Here is a 23809-nt window from a genome sequence, read left to right as displayed (position 1 = left end):
GGGTTTACCAATTACCATTTGAGCCAGGCCATTTTTAAAAAATCTGTGAAAATGCAGATTTGTAATAGAACATACTTAAGACAGGATTTAATGAAACATGAATGTGAGGTCCTTAGTCAAACGCTTAGCTTTAGAAAGCTCTCGATAGACATGAGCCTTGAGGTTTCCTCTGTGTGCAGTCACACCTGGCATCTCGTTTGCTCTGATTTTACCACAGAAAGTTGTTAGGTGGATTTTGCTAATAATGGCCCAGGACGGTGACGTGGTCAGCTCAAGGAGAAGCAGTGGATTATGGCCAAATTCAGTATTCTTCCTCTCACACCCTAGAAATCTCACAATACAAGGGATTAAAAATTATGGCTTGCTAACTCTTGTAGACCTGGCCAAAGCTTCATTCTTTCTGTCAAATCTTAGTCTAGATAGATGTTTTCATTAATTTTTTCTTATCTGTCATGTACCATCAGATCTAGTGTAGCATCTATTGGACGCTCCAGGCTGGGTTGAGTTCCTCCAGGTCAGGATTGTGGCAGGTTTTATATGTGCCTCTTTCATCTTTTACAGTGAGTACTCGGCTAGGGTTCAGTCCCAATGGATCTGACTCCCGTGCCTGTGCTCTTAATTAAGCACAGTCTTAAATCTGAGATTGTTGAATAACAGAATAATGTCAGATAACTTGAGAGTTGTGTTACTTTTCCTAAGTCAGAGGAGCCAAAACAATGGAAGTAGAATTAGAACTTTCAGCAGGAAAGGAAATCCCTCAACTCAGTTTCTGCATAGACAGAAGCTCTTTCAGCTCTGTTCCTGGGAAATTCAAAATAAGCTGTGTGTCTCCCTCCTCAGAGAGGAGCACCCCTCATGCTGCCTGACGGATGTCGAGCTCTGGTTGTCAGAGCTCCCTTGTATCTGCACCCCACTCCATGTTACGGTGCACTCTCAGCACCCCCGACACAGCCTGTAGTCCTGCTGGGATCAAAAGATATTTATGTTTATTGTTTGTTGTCAATTTTTCAGTTACCTCACAAGGTGACTTTTGTCAGTGTATATTTGCTATATAGTCTTTCCTATAAGTCAACCAGGCAACTGTTTGGCTAGCTGCTTGCTGAGCAGTCCGGCACCGAGGATTAGACAAGAATCACACACAGTAACTGTGCTATTCACTCAGCTTTTGTTGAATGCTGGTTCACTCAAAGTATATATCAACATACATTAATATCCTACTCACACTCTAACAATCTAAGAGAAATATAACACACATAGCAATCAATGGGGGATAATGAACCTGAGTCCCAGAGTCTCAGCCTGCAGGTTCAGGAGAATACACGGTGGGCAAGGGAGTTGTCAGCATCTTGCAAGGAAGTATCCCTGGAGCCAGGTGGGCAGCAGGGCAGACAAAATTCTCAGTCCAGCAGGGCAGAGCCTCTTGTGGCTGATGCCAAGAGAGATCAGCCTGTCTCGGAACCACCATCTGGTGCATGAAGCTCAGCAGTCTCAGCAGTGGTCTGGAGCCTGCCTCAGTTATACCTTGAAAGTGGTGGACTCCACCCTTCTGGGTCTTTTGATAAGTGTCTGGGCACCCCTGATGCCAAGTGGGGAATTTCCCTAGGGGACTATCTGTGGGTGGTCCCACTCTGCAGACATGGCTATTCTGATCACTTGTGCAGATATCTTGGGTGTGTCTCCTTGCCAGATATGTCTGCTCTGACTTAGATGCTTTCCCTCTTGAACCAAAGTGTCATGGCTGACTGGCAGCCATTTTTGTTGACATGAGTGACTCCGTTTTTTAATATACTTTATGCTATGGTGACTGGACCAATGGCATTTTATTGATGCTGCTGTCCACGGTGACAATGGTTATTTTTATTACTTCTCTGTTCATGAAGTTGCATAGAATTTGAATGATGGGTTGCAACACTTTTCCCCATGAGCCTATTATTTTTAGTGAGCAATTTGGTGGGATGCAAGGTTTGTCAGGAACACATACAGGCACTACAGAAGAACAGTCTGTAAAATCACTCAATTTTCAATACAGTCCCACCTCCCTTATCTGAAACCAGTTGGGCCAGGTAAATCTACTTTGATTTTATATATATATATAGACAATATGTCATCTGTAACCAGCACAATGTAATCAAATGCATTATAATAAGTGGGCTAGATAAACATTGTACATAGCTTCATGTTAGTGTGCCACATTTTGCCATCCAATAAGTTATGAAAAGCACTTTTGATTTTCAGAACTTTGTGGAATTTGGAGTTGACTGCTGAGGCATCTCTCAGGGCCATTCCCTTTCTCCTGCTCTGACTCCATTGTCGCCTGGTGCCCTGTGAAGACTGGCCTCTCAGAAAGGTGGCAGGCTTCCTGGGCTGCCTTCGGGAGGCAGAGAAAGAGCTGCTAAACTTGGAATCTCCCTTAAGGGTGTCTGGGCGATTCAACCACAGCTTTCCATCGGAGGCTCACAGCTGGTTGGAAAAGAGAAAATGAGGACATTTGACTTTTCCTCCCTTTCTGTCTCTTCCTCGTGGCTCCTTTCGCCCATTCTAGAAGGGCTTTGTCCCTCATGCACAGTGGGGACCTCTCTTATGTCATGTTGTCTTCGAGTGCTTTCCTGTGACTCAGAGTAAAATCTCTAAGATTGGGGTCCAATATTTAATCAGAGGACTGTTTAGTGAAGCCCCATTAAAATCTCATAAAGCACGTTCAAGAGAAACTTGTACTAAAGCACCACGGTTGGCATTCTGTAGTGTTTCTCACATTTGTTAGAAGTCATGCTGTATATGAGACAAGCTGTTTCAAATAAAACAAATGACTTTGAGACTTAAAATAGACTTTTGTCTTAGTCTGGCTGCTATAACAATATATCATAGTCTGGGTAGCTTATAAACAATAAAAATTTATTTCTCACAGTTCTGGAGGCTGGAAGTTCAAGATCAAAGTGCTGGCAGATTTGATGTCTTATGAGGGTTTGCTTTCTTACACAGCCATCTTTTCACACTAAACCCCTTCCAAAGACCCACCCCCCAAACACTGTCACCTTGGGGGACAGGGTTTCAATATATGAATTTGGTGGAGGACACACACATTCAATCTGCAACAACTTTTTTCTTTAAACCTAGGTTCCACTTTCCCAAAAGACAAAAGATTTTCCATAGTGAAAATATTTTAGCTATGTATTTAAAAATATTAAATCTGTGTCATCAGCATGATAGTGTTTAAAAAGTGAATCACATGATTATATGTATATGTTATATATATGCAATGTTGTGCATGTATATATAGGTATATATACAAACATATATTTTTATCTTGGCATAGAGCACTTCTAGGTTATGTCAAAGTTCATGACAAAGTCGAGTCTTGTAGCATAAGAGCCATTTTACCAAGTAACCAGTAAAAACTTTTATAGCTCTCCCAGTTTTAAGAGTACTCTAGTTGCAAGAGTAGCAAATTTCAAATATTTTATTTAGCAGTGAGACAGTGTTCTCCATGTAACTCCTTGGCCTAGTATCTCCTTTAACCATTTAATGAATTCTAGAGGTAATATAAATTTTAAGTGGAGGGATTAGCTGAGGTTATCTTCTGCTTACTCAAAATTTTACAAATCAATGCTAGTTATCACACACACACACTCATGCACACACACATCAGCAAACTAAAAATAAATCACTTAGCCACTTTTTAGTAGCCTTGGTAGTTGGGTAGTAGTTCATTTTAGAGATGATACATTGACTTAAGCTTGGGAGATAGAGCTAGGAAGATGCTCAGGGCCCCCTTTGCTGCAATAGCGAAGTTCAAGTAACATAGAACTTTCAGGAACAAATCCCTTCAGTAACTGCAGGAGTGTTTGTATAAGGAAGATTCAGTGTCTACTCATCATTAATATGATCGCTTCAATGCACATTATTCGTGAATGGTGAGCTGAACTCATTGCCAACATTTGCAAGATAAAATATGTGGCCTGACAAGCACAGGGAGAAGAACTATTTCTCCAGGTTTTCTCCTCTAGCCATAATAATATTACAGGGATCAGAGATTTTGAGCCCTGCTTCCTGTTAATATGAAGGGAGGATATGATGAATACTGACAAATAGACCCACGTGTTTTAAATATGCAATAGTATGTTGGAACCTTGGAATAGGGGTTCCCTAATACTATTCACTGTTGTAAGAATGAAAAGCAGGAACTTGAAAAAGGAGGATACTTAAATGTACTCATTTGCCACTGTGCTGGTGGGGATTTATACTCTTGTTTCAACACGGGGTGGAGACCTTTTATTAGACTCCTTGCCTTAATATAGACCAAGATAAAGTCTGTTTTCACCATTTTAAAAAAAGGATTATTCAGTGAAGGCCTGTTAGAATCTTGTCTTGTAGCACGCTCAAGAGAAACCGGCACCAAAGCACAGGCAGCAGGAGTAGCATTCGGTAGCATGTCTCGCATTTGTGGGAAGTCGTTCCATTCACAGAATTTTAAGCACACACTGGCACTACTACATAAGTAAAATAAACTAGTATAATTCCCGTGTATTGTCTTTGAATCCACTTTTTCCTTTGTGTCCATTTATTTTGCCAGTTCTTCCTTCTTCTTTTTCCACTTTGAAGTGGAAATGAGTAACTTCATTTCCACTGAAGCTATTCCCATAGCTTCAATGACTTGAAAGAGAACATGAAAGAATGTGAACGAATAAAGGAGGAAAATAGAAAAAGCAACTCACCGCATTCTGTGCACCTAAGCAGGCACCACGTTGCCTGGCACAGGGCATGGCGCTTGAGGGAGCCGTGCTGTGCGGGCAGAGTGCTTGTGTCTAAGTTCTAGCACCACCTCTCCGAGGCTGTGTGAGCCTGAGCAAGTCACTTAACCTCTCTGTGCTTCCACTTCCCACATGTAAACTCCAGATAATCATGCTAACATAGTAATTTTTAGGGGGTGGCGGCAGCGTGAGGATTAAATGAGTTAACAGTGAAAACATCAAATATATTGCCCTAAACAAAGCAAGCACTAAAATTACCTGCTACTGCTTCCTCTGAGTTTTGAATTGTTCACTTGCACCCACATTCTTTTCATCTTTTAATAATTTGGCAATTTTAGCTTTTGCTCCTCTCTCTTGTTGTGACTTTGTAACTGGGCCCGGCAGATGATGAAGGGCAAGCCTGACAGAGTTCCAGGTCCAGGGAGCAGTAGGGCAATGGCGAGTCTCCTGGCCTCCTGGAGCCCACACTCTGCATTCCCCGGGGAGCAGACAACAGAAATGAACAAGGTGAACTCAGACAGTTCAAGTACATAGACGGAAATCAAGCAGTGATGAGATGGAGATTCAAAGGGCGGGACTGTTGTAGTTACTTTGGACAAAAAGGTGACAGAAGCTCTCTCTGAGAAGATGACATTAGAGTAGAGGTCTACATGTGGATAAGGAGGCAGCCGTGCAGAGATTTGGAGAAGAACATTCCAGGGAGAGGGACCAAGGGTCAGCAGGTTAAAGAGATGTGAGGCACAGACTGGCTTGCTCTGTTCAAAGGATTCAGAGTGTAGCCCGCCTGACTGGAGCTTAAAGAGTGATGGAGAGTGTGCACAGGGGCAAAGTGAAACAGAGGTAGCCTGAAGGAAGATCACATGAGTTTGCAAATCGGGGGAGAGCATTTAGATTTAGAGCAGGGTTTGTCAAGCACAGCACTGCTAACATTTGGACCAGAAAACTCAGCTGAGAGGGACTATCCTGTGCATTGCAGGGTGTGTTTAGCAGCACTCCTGACCTCTACCCAGTAGATGCCAATAGCACTCACCCCAGTTGTGACAATTAAAAATGTCTCCAGACATTGTTGAGTGACCCTGTAGGGGCAAAATTATGGTTGAGAATGTCTGATTTGGTGTATTTATAGCAGGGAATAATATAATCTTATATACATTCTGAAAATATAGTTTCGTTCAATTTGTAGAAAACAGAGTGTTGAGAGTAACCAGCGGAAACAGGGTGACTAGTTCCAGGAAGGAGATGGTATTGTCTGGAGTTGCATGGTGTCAGTGAGTGTGTTTAGTTTATGTTAGTAGCTAGTATTTCTTCTTAATAAGATAATATGAGTAAAATGTTTGTTAAAATTTGCAAATTATAAAGTAATAGCACAAAACCTGGAGTAGAGTAGGTACTCAGCAATGGTATGTTGAAGGAATAAATGAACAAATACATCATGGTTCACTCAGCGTAATCATTGCTTCCACAGTCAGTATAGGATACAAAGTCCAAGGGCAATATGATGGTGGCTTTGGCTTCGTATTCATTAACAAGCCGGTAGGTAAGATTTTTTATTTGGTGGTTGAGGGTTAACTCTGTCATTAGAGCAGGACCCATAAGTACAGACTCTATCTTAGAGGGAAACCTAAAGCTAGTATAAGCTCAATTTTGTGTTCCTTCAACTTTGGATGACTAGGTCTCATCCCAAACTTGATTACAGAAAAACATTAGTATAAGGCACTTGAACTATTGTCAGGGGAAGCAGTGATTATTTCCAGCAATGGATGAAAGCCAGCTTTTATTTTCCATTCTAAAATAAACATGCTCACTGTGAGTACCTGAGTACCAAAACCTTTTAATCTGAGTTGATAAAATTGACTTGGATCTGTGTTGAATTATTTTTTTGTTGCGATGATTTTTTAGGTTACCTATTGTGTAATATCCATCTGCCTATTAAAGAATAGAGGACAAAAGTGACAGAAGACCCAGTACTGTAGTGAGAGATGAATGGCAAAAAATTTAGAGGCTCCAGTTTGAATCTTTCTCTGGGTTTTCCTGGAGGACGAGAAACTGTGCTGGAAATCTCATAAGAATAGATTTTCCTATGATGTGTCTTTGCTTTCCCCTGCCAATTGGATTGGAAATATTACAAATAAAAGTGTTTCTTGTGGTAATTTCACATATCTTATTCTAGTTCCAGGAAAAGCAATATATGTGAAATATATAACTATAAAAGACTCCATCTGAAAAATGATCAACCTTCAGGGATGTTTGATTCATTTCAAGATTTAGGTAAAAGCCAAGGTCTTCTAATTCTTCTGTTAAAGTTAAATTACAACTGGCTTCAGGTGTTTGCCACTTGTTTGCCAAAAGATTACCATACTAAAAGGCTCCTTTATAGTTTATGAGTTCTGGGTACTTTGGTGAAATCTAACAAACCTTGCATAAAGTGCTTTTTTGAAACATTTTAAAGAAGTTGATTCTCATTAGGGATTTGAAGGGCAAAATACTGTGGGAAAGGAAGTAAAAACATTAAATGTGATTAAACTCCTTAAAATGAAGTTTGAAAACTTGAACGGGGTTTCCAGGAAATAGAAAGGGTAGTGTTTTTCTCAGTGATTGGAGGACAGTCTGAAAGAAAATGACAAAATTCTTTTTCAATTATTTGGTAATGCTCAGTGGACTGAACAGCCCCCATCTTTTATTATCATTTAAAAATTATAGAGATAATTTCCTACATGTCTACTTTATCCCAGCTTTAAATAGGACAATATAATATCATTGAATCGAGTACTATGAATCCCCATAGTACTAGAAAGAAAATAAATTTTGTTATTACACTTGGTTTGAGAAATAAGTAGAGGCATTTAGCAGTAAGTCACTATAGTTTCTATCTCTCACATGCTACTAAGATGCATATACAAATATGTGTTAAATATGTCAGATCAAAGAAGACATTTGAGTTCTTATTCCAAGCCAAATGAATGTTTTGCAATGTTTATAGATTTTTTTTTGCAATCATTTTCATTGACAGGAACATATATAATCCTCTGTTCATGCTGGGGACCAAGTATCATTATCAAGGTCAATTTCCAGTTCAATAAAACATATATTTACATTGTCAAATTCCAATCAAATTAATGGCCTTGGAACCAAATGTGATAGATGTGTCCTATTTGCACAAAGGCCATTTGTTCTTTCTGTGGTTTTATGCTTTTTATTGTAGGTAGTGAGAGATCCTCCCTAAGGAAACAAGGAGGCTTTCTCTGCAGGGGGGCGGGGGGGAGGGGCCAGTATTGTGATCTCCTCTGGGAATAAGGCTAAATCCTCTCAGGGCCTGGAGGTTTGTGTGAGGAAGGGATGGCAAGAGAATCGTAAACGTAAACGGGAATGCGAGTCATACACGCCACGGGGAGAAGAAGAAAGCCAGACAATTCAATTAAAGTCTTTCGAGATAAATTAATCCCTGTGGCATGAATGATAAAGATTGAACAAATTATATATTTTGTTAAAATATATGACCAGTGGTAAAAATGTATTGGTGAAACTTAGGTCAGTAGTTTCTTTTCTGTGGTCATGAGTTGCTTAAGGACAAGGATACTTTGGGAGAAATGTGTCATTAGGAAATGTTGTCACTGTGTGAACACCACAGAGTGAGTGCACTTACACAGACCTACACAATATATGGTCCATCACACACCTAAGCTATGTGGCATTGCCCCTTGGTCTTTGCAGGTTACTGTGTGCAACTGTAGCACAATGATAAGGGTCTGTATATCTAAACATATCTAAATAGAGAAATGGTGTAGTAAAGATACAATATAAAGGATTTAAAATACAGTTTACCTGTATAGGGCCCTTACGATGAACAGGGCTTGCAGGATGGGAAGGTACTCTGGGTGAGTCAGCGAGGGAGTGGGGAGCGAAGGTGGAGGCCTGGGCATCTGCACACTGCTGAGGCTTTATATACACCGCCCCACAGCCCTCCCCCGCTCCCCCCCAACAGGGTCAGAAAGAGAACATCAAAGCTCTCAGTGCTGCTGCGTGAACAGGGCTGTGGGCTAGATTGTTTGAAATTTCTGAGGAGAACCTGGCTAAGAAGGGCACAGATCACCATACTGGTGATTGTCAGCAGGAAGTGAAGGGTAGCTTGAGAATCAGTAGGAATAAGAAATCAAGGTGGAAAAACACAGGAAATAGGACATTGTCATGGCAATATGGTTTGTTTTTTTTTTTTTTTTAGCTATTACATGTTGGAGCACTGTTTAGATAAAACAGCTTTATGGTTTTCATTTTTAAAAAGAGGGTGTTTAACACAGACAGGGTGTAGAACTGAGGACTCAGTATCTGGCACAAAGAGCTCTCTCTCTCTCTAGCATTGAATGGATGGAAGAAATAAAACCTACCTATACTTTGCATCATTACAATCTGAAAATGTTTCCAAAGTACCAGGCCAGCTGGCTCTGCACTGTCAGAGAAGGCTCTTACTGAAATGGAAGTGGCACTCAGTGCTTGTTAAGTAGCTCCTGCGGACCCGGTGTCCTTGTACAAGGTCCTCGGTCCTCAGCAAAGCATTTGCAGCGTGCACTGAAGAGCATCGAGCTAGGCTGGGAAGGGCTGTAGCAGCATCTGGATGTGTAACACTGCAGAGAGAGGCTCCTCTGTGTCGAAACAGGTCAGTGGCTGTCTGATTGGGATGTCATCAGTGCCCTCTAAACTGAGGTGCCGAGAGTGAGAGCCCCGCAGATGTCACTCTCGTCAGATCCTCCTTAACCGCATATTCTTCCATTTCTTAGAGGGACCACTGTCGCATAGGCGGCCCACTGTTGACTGAGACATTGTGCGATGCACGGCTGTAATTATTTTCTCTGGGAAGCATCCAAAATAGGTCCCGGTCGATTGGGGATGCCATTTAAATAAACTCTTGCTTGGTCGGAGTATCCGAAGCGCCAGGAAACTGTGAGCCCGTACTCCCCGCTCCCTGTTTTCCGGGCAGCTGCTCAGTTGCCAGGCAGCTTTTTCAGAGAGCGCCCTGTGTTTCCACGGCGCCCTGCTGGAACCAACCAGGTCAGCTTCTCCATTTATATGTTCTCACAGGTTCCTGATCTTTCTTTTACATTCTCTGAGTTATATTTAAGTAATTATTTTGTGATTATTTGTTAATGTCTGTCCTTGCTGGTAGACAATATGGTCTGTAAAAAAAAAGAAACGATTTTGTGTTATAGTTGCCACAAATGTTCCCATTTCTTGGCTCAATCCTCAACACATGTGGCCCTAAAATTTTCTGTGTATAAACAAATAACAGGCTCCTCACTCCACCACCTTTGAAACCAGCCAAACAGCTATTTTATCAACAGTTGTATATCCTCTATCTCTGGCTAAAAATATTTTTTAAAATCCTGAGCTATGTTGTACTCTGCTCCTTGTGATTCTGCTTTCCACCCCAATTAATTTTTGAATTAAAAAACCAAACTTCTGTGACCCAGAGTGTAGCACTGATTTTTAGAAATTGAAAAGCAGATTTATGTTATAAAATTCAGTTTACAGTGCTGGAGAAATGTAGATAGTTCAGTATGTTTCTTCTGACCTCATTGCAAGCCTCTGGAAGAATAATGCACACCTGTCTGCCAGTTAAACAAAAATAAAAAAAAACAAGTTCAGTTTTGAAACTTCACTATTTCACATGGCTGTGGGCCATGGATGGAAAGTGACTCGCACAGAGTGCCAATAAGAAGGTAACTTGACCACTGGGCAGAGAGCCTATGTTAAAGCCAACAAGTCTTTACAGAAAGTTCATCTAAATTTGGACCTACTGTAGAATACCCAGACTGAGGAGAGGAAACTTCTCCATTTGGGGCTTCGGGGAACGAGGAGGAGGCTGTGTGCACAGGTTTAGTGGCGTTTACACTGATGACATGGACTCATTTCCCTCCTAAAACAAAACCAAAGAATTCATCTATGACCTAGGGCTGACTTTTTGTATCAATATATATTTTACTGATAAGTTACAAATAGTTTATGATGATTTTAAATTAAAACCAGAAGTTAAGTTTAGAACATGGAAGAGATAAATAGGTTAACTCTCAGAAATGTAGTGTCCTGAGCTGCCGTGTTGTATATCAAATCAGAAACCCTGGGGACCCGCTCTGGCTGTGACCAGAGCTATTCTTAGTGGAGTCCGTGTCTGCTCTGCTAGTTGGACCCTATGAGCTTTTGCTTTGGTGTTTTTGCAGTCACTGAGGCTGTTCATATTGAAACGGCCACTCTGGCTCTCACTTACATTAATAATCATTAATGTGAGAGTTGGAAGTGGGAGCTTAAATCCCAGGGTATTTAAAATATTTTAGTAAAATCAAACAGTCCAAAGCATAGGTAATTGTATATCAGGACTATTTGTAATGATCATGGAGGGCAAATAATTATCTCCAAAGGACTGAGAATAAGATGAAGTGTGAGAATAACAAAGCACGCTAATGACTGATGAATGATTAAGACTTGGATGAGAAGGTGTGTTAAAAACCAAGCTCCATGAATTAAAAATATAAGTTCCTCTGCACCTTTCAGAGACATGGTGGTAGGCAAGAAAAAGCATAACTGACGTTCCTTAATCTCAATTGCCGCAGCTATAAAGTCGGGTGACTAAAGACTATTTTGTGGGGTGAGTATTAAAAGATGCAATGTAGTGAGTGACTCACTCACTACATTAGTAAGGGATAGTAAGGGATCAATAAATGATTAACATTATTTAAGAGGCAGTATGATGGAATGGTTCAGTGTCCACTTTTTTGCTTACTAGCTTTGTCATAAGATCATTCGTTTCCCAGGGTTTTCCATCATCTGTAAAACAGGAAAAGTAACACCAAAATTGTAGACCCATTTTAGAGAATAAAATGAATCAATGTTTCTAACATTCTTAGCATATTACGTGGTACATGGTTAACTCAAATAATGGCAGTTTTAACTATCATTGTTAACATATAAACCACAACAATAAATTGTAATATCACTTAGTTTTTGTTTATATGCCTCAGTTTTATTTTAATCTTTAGAATTAAAATTCCCTAGAGTAAGAGTGCTTTTTGTGTCTGGTGGCAACACTATTAAAATAAGCAAAACCAAAGAACTCTAGCCATTAGCACTTAGTAGTAAAAGTGGAGTAAAGACTTTGGAGCTTGGCAACACTGCCCCATAAGGACCCTGCCCTTGTGTTTAATAGAGAGGATAATAAATGGGAATAACAAACAGTATCCTCTTCAAAGAAATACTAAATTGTATCTTGTTTTTAAAGTGCTTTGAAGCAAAGGGACTATTGACTGTAAGTCCTGAAAGCCTAGCAGTATTTTAAAAATGTCTATTTCAGCCATTTCTTTTTTGTCACATATTCATTGTTTTAAAGAAGTGGTTTTATTCTTCATTTAACTGACATGCACACTGAATTGGGTGTGTGTTATGCCTATCATGACCCCAGAAGTGGTGAGTGTTAGGTCATTAATATCATAGTTTTTTAGTGACTAGTGTCAAACATACAAAACAAGAGCTAGTAGAGAATGTAAGAAACATTAGTCAGTTAGCTAAGTAACCCCAAACACTTCCATGGGTCCACATGAGTGCTTTCAAAATTATCCAAAGAGTTACTTGAGTCCTCAAGCTATAAACATTGCATTAAGAGAAACACTTTTTCCCCATTAATGTCTTTACATTTTTATACTCATTTGTATTTATTTAGTAAGCAAATTCATGCTAATATACCTATCAGCAGACTTCTTGTCTGTGCAAACTTTTATATTCATTGCTCTGGCTATCCAAATGTAACCAATCAGAAAACTAAGATAATCTATCAATAAGTAATATCGTTACTTTTAGAGCTGCTACTTTGTATGATCTGCTGCAGTGATTTTCAACTGGTATGCCACGAGAATTTTTAAAACATGCATTACCTGTCTATTTAGTCAGGAACACTGATCCCTTTTCCCTTATATTGTCAAATTAAAAAAAAATAACAATAGTCAACAAAACAATAGCCATCCTGGAGTGAACGAATCAAAATGATACCTGTTTTTTTTTATCAGGTCAGCAAAAAATTATTTTTTGACGTGCTGCAGAATTTCAGTAATTAGTTCACATATGCCATGGGATGCCATGGGAAGGTTGAGAATCTCTGGCCTACTGCACATATTTACATGCTTATGACCTGCCCATGTTGAATACCAAAGGAGAAAAAAAAAGGGGTGGGAGTGGAGCAGAACAAGTAGCAAAAATGACCAGAGGGAATACTTTATTTTTTGACATGTTCTGCATGCCAATTATTATTCTGAATGTTAAGTGAGCAACAAACTGTAATTTCTCTTCCAGGTGGGAGAATTAGGTTCTTTTGGAAATAATGAACTCTTTCTGGAATTCAGGTCACTGTTAAACACACCGCTTTGGCAAAAAATGTTCAGCTATCAGAAGTGTCTTATGGTCTGCCAAATAGTTTGTGAACCAACCGTGTGTTAGATTTGTTTTATTCCTATGAGGCTTTTTGAATAAAAATGTGACATGCTGAAGGTAGAGTTATGAAGGTCACTTTCGTAGTCAATTGACAGAATGTTTAATCACTGTGTTTACAGCTTAGCATTCTGACTCAGGATCTTCAACACAGAACTTGGTTTAGGCTTCCAGTCAAGATGGTGACATAGGCAGAGGCAGACATGGGTCGCCTCAGCCACAGCCACATCAAAATTACTACTAAAATATAGAACAACTGCCACTCAGAAATGTCAGAAGTCAAGTTGAATGGAAGTTTGACAACTGTGAAATTGAGTAAGAAACCGCGTCCATCCAGTAGTAGGAAGGACATGGATGTGCAATGGGCTGGCCCCATATCCATATGGATAAAAATTTGGGAGAGACACCTCAGGAATGAGGACTTCCAAGTATACACCAGCCCCCCAGCTCGAGATTCCAGTGTTAGGAATCTAAGTTCCCACAGCTTTTGGCTGCAAAAAAAAAACAAAAAACAGTGGAGATTGAGTTGGTGGAGGAGACTGCTGGAGCCCTAAGCAGTTCCTCTGGGAACCCATGCACAGACTCCCTTGCTCTGACTTGCTTCCTCTGAGCTTTAGCACCAGGGTAGCAGCTTGAAGGGCACCAGTGGCATACAGGGAAAAGCTGAAGTGTGTGGCATGAGGGTGAGCAGAGGCCACTGATTCTCTGCTGAGCTCTCGCCACAGAGAGCTGGTAGGCTGGTGCCACATCTGAGAGTCCATAAACCTGGCTAATACTGTGGGACCCACCGTAGAGATCCACAGAGGACCTACCCCACCCAACTAATGGTTCTACCCAAGCTGCTTTTTCATAAGAATGGCTGGTCTTGGCTCCTAAGTCCAATCAAACAGCCAAGAGCTAGCTTCAGTGATCCCTAGTGGCAGCTAGATTAGAGTCACAGCTTGACTTCACTTGGGAATCTCTAGGCCCAGCTCAAGTAGCAGCCATCTCAGATGGCTTTATAGCTCAGACAGGGTGCCCCAGGCTAAAAACAAGTGGGAGCTGACCTTGGCCCGCACCACCCGTGAAACCCCAGGCCCAATGTACCCAGTGGACAGCTACAGACCACCCTGTCCCTGCGCAGCTGATCCTTCATGGATGGTAGAGGTTGTCAGTGGTCACAGCCAGTTCTTGCAGCTGACTGGCCTGGATGAATCTCTCCCATTGATCTGCCAATAGCAACCAAGGCTCAACTATAAGAAGAGGCTGTACTCAGCCTATATAAAGGGTGTACCATGAATACCCAGCTTGGGTGATATGGGAGGCTGTGCTACCGGACCCTACAAGACACCTACTACAGTAAGCCATGCTACCAAAGGCATGGAGTCAAGCAGCTCTACCTAACATAGAAACAAACACAGGGAGGCTGCCAAAATGAGGAGACAAAGAAACATGGCCCAAATGGAAGGACAGATCAAGGCTCCAGTAAGAGAGCTAAATGAGATGGAGATAAGCAATGGAGATGCAGAGTTCAAAACACTGTATATAAGGATACTCAAGGAACCTAGTTAGGACCTCAGCAGCATAAAAAGGCCCAGTCAGAAACAAAGCATACACTAATTGAAATCAAGAACAATTTTCAGGGAAACAGCAGTAAAATGAATGAAGCCAAGAATCAAATCAATGATTTGGAACATAAGGAAGCAAAAACCAGCCATGCAGAACAAGAAGAAAAAAGAAGCCAAAAAATGAAGATAGTGTAAGGAGCTTCTGGGACAACTTCAAGCATTCCAATATTTGCATGATAGGATTGCCAGAAGAAGAGAAAGAAATTGGAAAACAATCTGAAAAAATAGTGAAAGAAAACTTCCTTCCTTGGGGAAGGAAATAGATATGCAGGTGCAGGAAGCACAGAGAGTCCCAATTATGATGGATGCAAAGAGGCCCATTCCAAGACACATCATTATGAAAAGGCCAGAGGTTAAAGATAAAGAGAGACTCTTAAAAGCAAGAGAAAAGAAGTTAGATATTGGAAGTTTGAAGATGGGAGGAAGGAGAGGGAGAATGGGTGAAGAGGTGATGATGGGATTATGAAGTACAAATAGGTGGTTACAGAATAGCCACGGGGATGTAAAGAATAGTATAGGAAAAGGAGTAGCCAAAGGAATTACATGCATGACCCAGGGACATGAGCAATGGTGGTGGATTGCCTGAGGGTATACAGGTTGCTAGGTGGAGGGGGGCAAAGGGGGAAAAATCAGGACAATTGTAATAGCATAATCAATAAAATAAAATAAAATAAAGAAATTGGGATTTTTGGCCAAGATGGTGGCATATGTAGATATACTTTGCCTTCTCATACAACCAAAGAAAGAAAAACAAGAAATTTAAAAATAAAAAATAACCAGAACTTTCAGAAAATTGAACTGTGTGGAAGTCCAACAACCAAAGATTTAAGGAATAAACATTCATTCAGACTGGTAGGAGGGGCAGAGACAGGCATCTGGGGCAGCGAGGATGTGTGGCAAGGGGGTGGCTGGAGGATGGTCCCACATTCGAGTGAGGATAAAGTAGGAGGAGCAACTGGGTAGTGAGATATACCATGCTACTCAGGGTTCTAGAGCAGGAGAACAAAGCCTCAAAACCTCTGCCAAGAAAAACCTGTGGGGGTTGTGGTGGTAGGAGAAACTCTCAGCCTCAGAGGAGAGGTCTTTGGAGAGACCCACAGGGTCCTGGAATGTACACAAACCCATCCACCCAGGGAATCAGCACCAGAAGGGCCCAATTTATTTATTTAACTGAAAGCTGGCCAAGAGCTAAGTAAGTGGCATTGTTCTCCCTCAGACTTCTCCCCCACATACAGCACAATAATGTAGCAACATGAGTTTTCCCACCCTGATGAATGGCTACAGCTCCACCTCTTACAATGTAACAGGTGATCCAAGACAAAGAAATATGGCCCAAATAAGAGAATGATTAAAACTCCAGAAAAAGAACTAAGTGATGAAACGATAGCCAACCTATCAGATGCAGAGTTCAAAACACTGTTATTCAGGATGCTCACAGAAATGGTTGAGTGTGGTCACAAAGATAGAGGAAAAAGTGAAGGCTATGCAAAGAGAAACAAAGAAAAATGAACAGGGAATGAACAGTGAAGGGAAGGAAACATTACTCAAATCAAGAGTTTGGACCAGAAGGAAGAAATAGACATTCAACCAGAATGAAATGAGAAAACAAGAATTCAAAAAAAAAAAAAAAAAAGGGGAGAGGCTTAGGAACCTCCAGGACAACTTTAAAAGATTCCAACATCCAAATCATAGGGGGGTTTCAGAAGGAGAAGGGGAAGAGAAAGAAATTGAAAACTTATTTGAAAAAATAAAGGAGAACTTCCCCAATCTGGCAAAGAAAATAGACTTCCAGAAAGTCCAGCAAGCCCCGAGAGTCCCAAAGAAGTTGGACCCAAGGAAGCACACACCAAGGCACATCATCATTAAGTTAATCAAGATTAAAGATAAAGAGAGAACCTTAAAAGCAGCCAGAGAAAAGGAGACAGTTACCTACCAAGGAGTTCCCATAAAACTAGCATCTGATTTTCAAAAGAAACCTTGCAGGCAAGAGGGGCCTGGAAAGAAGTATTCAAAGTTGTAAAAGGCAAGGACCTACATCCAAGATTACTCTACATAGCAAAACTATCATTTAGAATGGAAGATAAAATGCTTTTCAGATATGGTCAAGTTAAAGGAGTTCATCATCACCAAGCCCTTATTATATAAAATGTTAAAGGGTCTTATCTAGGAAAAATATGATAAAAATAATGAACAGTAAAATGACAACAAACACAACTATCAACAGTTGAGCCTAAAAAAAATACAAACAAACTAAGCAAACAATTAAAACAGGAACAGAATCTCAGGACTGGAGATCACATGGAGGGTTATCAGTGGGAAGGGAGATGAGGGAGAATGGGGGGAAAAGGTACAGGGAATAAGAAGTATAAATGTTAGGTACAAAATAGACAGGGGAGGTTAAGAATACAGGAAAGGGATAAACCAAAGAACTTAAATGTGTGACCCATGGATATGAACTAAGGGGAGGGTTACCCAGTGGAGGTGCATACAGGGGAGAAAAAAATGGGACAACTGTAATAGCATAATCATTAAAATGTACTTTAGAAAGTTTAACTTTCAGGTTTCAGGTAGTTAAATTTTACTTTTACAGGGAAGGGTTCTCAAACGCTTCACCTCTGTCTACATTTTCTCTCAAAATAATGCTAATCACAATTTTTAATTATATGGAATACATTTATTAGTGTGGTTGCATTAATGTTTACAAACTTCTCCCTTTTTCTCCCAGACTATCAAAAAGAATCCGTAATTTTGTAAGCTCCTCAGTCCAAGATCGGCTCTTAGGTATTCATAGTGAAAGATCTGACAGAAAGTGGTGAAATTTGCCGGAGTTTACAACAATCTTCACTGTAAGGAAGTGAGACAGAGGAGAGGGCATGGGGACAGGGAGTAACAGACAAAAGGGATGAGGGTACAGAGCATTTGCTATAAAGTGAGTCTATTAGTATTTGCCACCAAAACATATGTATGCATGTGCATATATTTATATTTATGTTTACATATTACTGTTATTTATTAAAGAAATGACCAATGCTTTACAAATGTTTTCTTTCTAGAGGAAAAATATCAGTGAAATCTCAAACTTCAGAAAGTTAAATTAATACTATAGGTCAAATTTTATACTATAAAATATTTTTAAACTAAAATGAAAAGCATTTCAAAAATATGCAGATTTTTCTCCTTATTAAAGGATCTTTTGCTTCTATATCTGGCTATAAGTAAAACTCCATAAAATAACTGCATTATTGGCAAGTCTTTGACTTGATATTTCTATTCTTTTCAAATTATTTGCTGGCAAAATGCAACCATTCTATCTATAAATAGTATAAAAATAAAAAATATGTGCAGAAAATTAGTTACATGTCCTAAATTTTCCACAAGAAAAACAAAGTTAATAAGCATAGGGAACATACTTTGGAAAAGATAGGTATTTAAACATGCAGAGATAAATTATAAATTTAACCATAAAACAGTTGTATTTGAAAGGTATAAAATTTGAGCATTTCAGGTTCCCTCATACAGGTAACAAGTTTTCACTTTTATGGAAGTTGGATTAAGATACGTCTTCATTTTAAAGGAAGGCTTCCTGAAGTCAGATGGCCAACCTACCTTTGCCTTCTCAGCAATGAAAAGCATTACCATTTAATGTATGAGCACTCAAACCCACAGAAACAGCAAAGAGTGGAAGACTATGAAGATCAGCAACACAATGATGTGACCACCAGGATATCGGTCAGTTCATCCTCTGTTCTGTTTGGAAAGATCTGATGTGAACCCTGGCTCCTGGGGCCGCCACATTGTGGATGAGGTATGAGAAATTCACACGGACTACCGAGTCCTGTGGAGGAAAAGGGACATCACGGCTTCTCTCTCAAGAGGAAAAAAAAGCTGTGGCCCTTGCCTCGACAGACCTTTATTTCTTTTCTGGGCACATTACACGATGGTCCTCATCTACTATGCACAGGTTGCTTTAGGCGGTTACATTTTACAGAAAACAAAGGAGAGGATGCCGATAATCACATCACAGAAGAAGGATATTTGCAAATGAAAAGGGAAAAGTGGTTGAACTGGTTACATTTGTCCTTGGAAGGTTTAGCAGGAATTTTAGGAAGTTACTTTGCAGTAAATGTTTACTACCTCAATTCAGGGTGAGGGAGTTATAGCAAAAGCAAGTCTCGTAGCAGTCTAGGTACAATGCAGGCCTGATTTTCCACGGGAGAACCTATCTGTGGGTGTGGGTCCTGTGCATCTCCGAGTGGGAGCTGGGCCCACGCCATGCAGAATGGTCTCCTACAGCAGCTGTCTATTTAAGGAGCCTAAAAACATCGAGGAGGGCACAACTGTGTTACAATGAGATGTACATTTTCTGGTGATAGTTTAATTAGTGCTTTATATTCTCAAATCTTGCATCAAAGAGATTTGATGCAAGAGTTCAAAGCATCATAATGGCTATGAGAGGTAAAAGCAGTCATTGTTCTTAGAGGGGAAATTAAAATGTGTAAAAACAAGAATTCCCCCCACCCCACCTTAAGTCAAATGTGAAGGCAAGGCAAGGGTTGATAACTTTTGGAAAAGTTTATTACTATACAAGGGCCTTAAGTAATTTTGTAAGGGAATGTATTTGTAAGGAACGTTTCCTCTTTCAGACGTCATAAATTTCTTCAAGATACTTTCTCTGAAGGCTATATTAAAGTAGACATTGTTTGACATGGCTCTGTATTAATTTACTTTACTAAGCAGGGAGACTTTTGGCTGGTAAACCCAAGTCCAGTAACAAATCGTGTTTCAAATGCCGTTTTGAAAGGAGAACAGGTTGGACAAGCTGCTCAAGGTAATAGCCTCTTTCAGTAGAAGAATTTAGAAAGTGAAGCTGCTTCCTCATTCATAATGCTAATGAAAGGAACATTCTAGGACTTGGTTTAAATAGATTAATGGGCTGCTATATCTTAAAACTGTTGACAGTTTGTTTTGGCACTTCAAGAAGTGCTATAGCATTCATGCACAGTAAGTTATGAGAGCTTAGTGATCACCCAATTTAGAATGAGCTAATGGTGTGCTTGTGTCAGAGAACCTAACTTACCCAATCATGTTCCCAGCACTAAGTAAGTATGCCAGGCTCGGGAAACTATGAAATGGCTATGCAAGGACCCAGGGGGTGAACATGGTGGTAATCAAGGCCATAAAGACATGACTACCTTTCATGTTTTAATTTGCACCAGTGCATTTGAGGTCCAAGAGCAGAAGCTGTTCTCCAACATCTGCCAGACAAATCCATGTGTCTTGTTTTGTTTTTTTAGGACGTAAAAAGTTGCAAAGCATGAGGCCTTTCCCAACAGCTGGACTACAGTCTTTTGCTGGATTAAGTCTCTTCCTAATTTCATATTTGTGAGTGTATATTCACAGGAGTCAAGCTCTTATGTTTTGTGACTTCAAATCATAAGGAATTATAGTATAAAAAAGGGTGATTCTTTAAAAATAACATCTATTGAGGTCATTGTTTAATTCCAAGACAATATCACACTACATTTGGCTTTTCCTTCCAAGAAAACAGTGTTCAAGAAATTTGCCATGGCCCTAATTCTACAAGACTAAGACCTTTCTGTCTTCTGAGATAGATTTTGAAGGGGTCTTTTGTCATTTTTCTTTGCAAGCCAGCACCAATTCCCTTACTGATTCACTTTTTTTTCTCTGATGATGGTTATATTCTATGTAGCAACTGTATCAGATAGGATAGTTGTTCAATAATTTATTCATTTGACAATGTCTATTCAGTATGAAATATGCACTAGACATTTCTCTAGGCCCATGCTTTCCAATATATAGGCCACTCACCACACACACCTATCCAACCATTGTGCAATGGTGAATCTATGTCTGTAAAATCTGGTGTGCACTTTGCACTTAGAACAATTGTTCTAAGTGCAAAGTGCACACCAGATTTTACAGACATAGCACAGAACCAAGGTAAAATATTACATTATACTTTTTCATTTCCTATTATTTAATGTGTAATCAATATAAGCCTTGCTGAAAAACAATAAAAGCAAAATATTGTTTCATCTGGAAATATCTACAAAGCACAGATATTGAAGTTCTGAGTGTCTACTGGAGCTAGTCTGCTGTTGGCACAAGGGGACAACCGCAGGGCTCCCTCCTGGCAGAAACCACTTTATCTAAATGCAGAATCCTACGAGAGAAGATGCCGACCCGAGTACACCTACTGTAGTGGGTTGAATGGCTGCCTCCCAAAAGATATGTCCATATACAAATCCCCAGAACTTGTGAGTATGATCTCATTTAGAATAAGGGTCTGTGCAGCTGATTAAATTAAAGATCTCAAGATGAGATCATACTGCAATATTTAAGTGGGCTCTAAATCCAATAGACAAATGTCTTTTTAAGGGATGGAAGGGAAGAAACCAGAAACACAGAGGATGAGGCTGTGAGGACGGAGGCAGACTGGACTCTTGCAGCCACAAGTCAGGCCTCATGGAGCCCTGGCGGCAGCAGGAGGGAGTCTTTCTTAGATCCTGCAGAAACAGTGTGATCTGCAGACAAGTGGTTTTGGATCCGATCTCCAAAATCGTGAGGGAATAAGTTTCTGTTTTTTTTTTAAAGCTGCCATGTTTGTGCTAATTTGTTGTTGTAGTCCCAGGGAACTAACACATGAACTTTTTCCCCTACTACAATTTATGGATTACATAAATCCCTCCTTTTTACTTTGAGAAAGACCTAAAGAATCGCTCCAATATAAGGCCCTTCATGTAGAAATAAAGATATCTCTTTCTACAAAAGGATGCTCTCTTTGAACTTTACCCTGTATTTCCCAAGTGCATAGGTTTTTTTACTAACATTATTTACCTATGTTCTCATGTTTAGTCTGTGACAGATCCCATTTAACCTTTTCTTAAACTCTGCTCCAAGATCAAACTAACTCTTCCACATGTTGCTCAATATATTATTAATGTTTATGTCATTTATTTAACAAATATTTTGGGAGCCATATCTATATGACAATATTTGTAATATTTTTCTTGGGGTACATTGTGAATATGATAGACAAAGATCTCTACCATCCTATGTCTTAATTTCTATTATGGTCAGAGAGATAATAAGTGCTAACAATAAATAACAGCATATTATAGATTAATGAATGTTGTGGAGCACAGAAGAAGCAGAGCTGGATAATGGACTCAGGAGGTGGGAGGCCAGTTGTAATTAAATAAGGTGGTCAGAGTGGGCCTTGTTGACAAAATTACATTGAAGCAAAAACTCGAAGAAAGTGAGGTATTACACAAGCAGATATCTGTGGGAAGAACATTCCAGGTGGAGGGAACAACTAGCAAAGACTTTGTGGTGGGAGCATTGCCACTGTGTGTGAGACAGAGGCCAGTGTTCTGGGAGCAGGGTAAGCACAGGACCAGGTGGTAGGGAGAAAAGGTAATGGTGGGCAGCATGGAGGACCCATCAGGCCACTGTAAAGATGTGGCATTTCTTTTGAGGGAAATGAAGAATTCTGAGCAGAGAAAAGTGTATATTCTGAGTTAAGTTTTTTTTATTGATTATGCCATTACAGTTGTTCTATTTTCCCCCTTCATTCCCCTCCACCCTGCATACCGTGCCCCCACCATTCCCCCCTTTAGTTTATGACCATGTGTCTCAAGTTCTTTAGATTCTATATTTCCCATACTATTCTTGCCTTCCCCCCTATCTATTTTCTACCTACTGTCTATGATACTTATTTTCCGTACCTTCCCCCTGCTTCTACTTCTCCCACTCCCCTGTTGCTAACCCTCCATGTGATCTTCATTTCTATGGTTCTGCTCCTGGACGGTTGATCTTTTTTAAAAAAAAAAGGCCCTTAGCTGTCCTCTTAGTTTACTTTTGTTTTAGGTGTGGTTCTTAATAACTGTGAGTTTTCTGTCCTTTCACTGTTCATCTTTTTTATCTTTTTTCTTAGGTAAGTCCATTTAACATTTCATATAATAAGGGCTTGGTGATGATGAACTTCTTGAATTTGATCTTATCTGGGAAGCAGTTTATCTGCCCTTCCATTCTAAATGAAAGCTTTGCTGGATAGATCAATGTTGGATGTAGGTCTTTGGATTTCATGACTTGGAATACCTCTTTCCAGCCCCTTCTTGCCTGTAAGGTCTCTTTTGAGAAATCCGCTGACAGTCTGATGGGAACTCCTTTGTAGGTGACTGTCCCCTTAGCTCTTGCTGCTTCTAGGATTCTCTCCTTCATTTTAATCTTGGCTAATGTAATGATGATGTGCCTGGTGTATTCCTTCTTGGGTCCAACTTTTTGGGACCCTCTGAGCTTCCTGGATGTCCTGGAAGTCTATTTCCTTTGCCAGATTGGGGAAATTCTCCTTCATTATTTGTTCAAATAAGTTTTCTGCTTGTGGCTGTTCCTCTTCCCCTTCTGGTACCCCTATAATTCAGATGTTGGAGTGTTTAAAGATGTCCTGGAGGTTCCTAAGTCTCTCCTAATTTTTTTGAATTCTTGTTTTAAAGATGTCCTGGAGGTTCCTAAGTCTCTCCTAATTTTTTTGAATTCTTGTTTCTTCATATTTTCCTGTTTGGCCATTTTTTTCTTCCTTTTGGTTCATTTCCTTGATTCGAGTCCCAGTTTCCTTTTCATCACTGTTGGTTTTCTGTGCAATTCCCTTCATTTCAATTAGTTTAGCCTTCATATGTTCCTCTAATTTTTGACTAAAATCAACCAGTTCTGTGAGCATCCTGATGACCAGTGTTTTGAACTGTGCATCTGAAAGTTTTGCTATTTCTTCATCGCTTAGATTTATGGGCTCTGGAGCTTTGAGATCTTCTTGGGCCATTTTTTTCTGTTTGTGCCCATTAAGTATGAGGAGTGGAGCCTTAGATGTTCACCAGGGCAGGGCTGCTCAGGTTGCTGGGTTGTGACACTGTATGTGGGGGCGGGGTTAGAGCAGGGAAATGGTGGCCCCCTCTGCCACCTCTCACCGCTGGG

Source organism: Artibeus jamaicensis, unplaced genomic scaffold (genome assembly GCF_021234435.1).
Source record: "Artibeus jamaicensis isolate MK-2021 breed Jamaican fruit bat unplaced genomic scaffold, CSHL_Jam_final scaffold_3222, whole genome shotgun sequence".
NCBI classification, from domain to species: domain Eukaryota; kingdom Metazoa; phylum Chordata; class Mammalia; order Chiroptera; family Phyllostomidae; genus Artibeus; species Artibeus jamaicensis.
The sequence above is the reverse complement of the archived record's forward strand: the minus strand, read 5'-3'. Positions refer to the sequence as shown.